Below are 2799 nucleotides of genomic sequence, written 5' to 3' on the forward strand. Positions count from 1 at the left end.
CACATGAAGATTTCACTGGGCTCTGTTTCCTCAAACTCATTTCTAAGCCCATTAGGAAGTACCAATCCCTGGTGGACTCAAGTAAAATTTTGTATAAAGCAAGAAGAACTTAATCTGAAAATAAAATGGAGGCCACATTTTCACCAAATTGCTCCACCATACGTTGAATCATCACTCTCCAACAGAATTTTCTAGATGGGTAAAAGTATTTGCACCATTCCAAATGCTAGCCATATGTAGCTGAGGACTCCAAGTATGTCTAAGGTTATATATATATATATATATATATATATACTGAATTGTGAGTTTTCTTAAAATTTAGTTAATTGTATTTTTAATTTAAACAGCTAAGGAGAGTAGACTTGAGACATCACTCAAAACTGCTTTCTGGATTTTCATGCAAGGAGAATTAGAGATTTTTTTCAGTTACCATTCATGCTTCAGCTAAGAGTTCATCAAAGTTAAGGGTCAAAATATGTTATTTTACCTTTTAACATTGACTATAAACTCCTTTAGGAAGCATGAAACACTTTAAAAAATATTTGAGGAAGACAGCACATAAAAAGAAAGCATTATATTTAGTCACTTGTGGAGTTAATAAAATAAGCAATACAAAGTTTGATCAAATTTGACTCATTGCTGCATCATCAGTGTGTTCCTTAAGTAATATGATACAGAAAAGCTACAGAAAGGAAGCCTGTGCTTCATCAGGATTTGAAGGAGAATATATGTTTGCAAAGACTAAAAGGTGAAAAATAATCAATAAGTGTACAATTTGTCCAATGAGGTAATTGCACAGGCTTTGACAGAGATCAAAAAGAAAAAAATACCAAGGTTCTCACATAGGAAACCCTGCAGGTTCCATGAAGTAACTTTTGTAACAATAAATGAACCCGGTGAATTTGCAAAAATAAAGTCCATACATAAACACAGTACCAATGTTTGTACAACACAAACTATAAATGTCTGATCAAAGAAGTAGAATAATATTCAAAAATTAGAAGATACTCCATGTTCACAGGTTAGAGGAATTAGCATTGTTAAAAAGTTTTCTTCTCTTTTGTTTCAGTTGTTTCTTCTTTTTGTCTTCTTAATTTCTTTTACTTTTCTTTTTTTTATTTCCTCCTCCAATTTTACATGCAGATATCAGGAAATATGAACAATTGGTTGGAAGACAACACTATGTATTATAACAAATACCATGCAAGTCCTATTAATTTGTTAAGTGAAAAATTTGTATCACTGGCAATTTTTTCTGTTTTCATTATAATTTGTATTCTCTTTAAAAAACAAAAACAAAGGGTGGAACAGAGCATGGCAGAGACAAAGTAATAGGATTAAAAAAAAATTAAAAAAAAACAGATTTAGTGGCACCAGGCCAAAATGTGGGCTCAGGTCTGGCTGGTTTTATTATCTTGCAACTGAAGGCAAAATTTTCAGAGAAAAAAATAAGTACATACTACCCAAAGTGAGCAACAGATTCAATGAAATACTTATGAAATTCTTCACAAATATATAGGCCACAATTTTGAAAAACTTTATTGAACTACAAAACACTGCAGATAACAAAAAAAAAAAATTAAACAAAAAAAAAAAAAACACGTCAAAATAAACCAATAAGCAAACTTGGAGACATCAGGCTACTTGACTTTAAAGGTCATCACAAAGCTAGAATTCTCAAAAGAGCATGATGTTATCATAAAAGGAGACACACAGCCAAACTGAACTAAATAGAGAACTCAGAATTAAATGAATTTATAGCTAATAGAAAATGCTTAGCATAATTTAGATGAAAATCTCAGGACAATGATTTGTGCTAATGGGATTTTTATTAAGTATTTGAAAACACATGGAAAAAAGGAAAAATGGGCAGAGGTATTGCATCTGACTAAAAAGTTTCTACAGAGGAAAGGAGGAATCAATGCAATGAAAAGTTTACTTAGAGCATGGCAGAAAACACTTATAACTATGCATTTTCCAGGGGTTAGTATCCAAAGTACAGAAGGAATTCAAATCACTGCATGGTAAAAAAAAAAAAAAGCTTGATACAAAATGGGCTATCAATCACAAACTAGATCAAGAGTCTAGATTCTTCCCAAGCAATATATGAATTTAAAGGCAGATCTTTTGAAATAATTCATTCAGGCCACCAAATTACATAAGAATAAAAGCAAGAAGTAAAAGTAAAGAGGGCTTAAATGAACACAAATCAGTCTTTTATCAGATACCTGAAGGAAGAAGAAAATAGCTAAATGTAAAGAAAAGCTATTCAATAAGAGAGTAGCAGGAAACTTTCCTAATGTTGTGAAAGATATGGATATCAATGTAGAAGGAGATTTTAGAATGCTAAATAGATATGAATGAATATTAAAAAACTCCTTTCTATGACATATATAGTCAAAGTTTTAAAAGTGCACAATAAAGAAACAATTCTAAAACTCTATGAAAACACAACTAAGTAAGATTGAAGGGTATCCCCATTAAACTAAAAGCAGATTTCTCAATAAAAACCCTACGGGACAGAAGAGAATGAAATGAAATATTCCAATTTCTGGGAAAAAAGGAAATGCTAAAAAAATTATAATATTTTGTGGTATTAAGACATCTTTCAAGGGGCTTGTGAGATGGCTCAGTGGTCTAAAGCACCTACTTAGAACAAGCTCAGCAAAGTGCAGGAACCGCGGTTCAATCCCCAGCACCACATGCCAGCCAGCCGCCCCCTGGTGGGCTGAGCTGGCCACACACACACACAAATAAATAAAATAAATAAATTAAAAAAAAAAAGTGATCTGTTTCTTT

Source organism: Octodon degus, unplaced genomic scaffold, assembly GCF_000260255.1.
Source record: "Octodon degus isolate 3935 unplaced genomic scaffold, OctDeg1.0 scaffold00085, whole genome shotgun sequence".
NCBI classification, from domain to species: Eukaryota; Metazoa; Chordata; class Mammalia; order Rodentia; family Octodontidae; genus Octodon; species Octodon degus.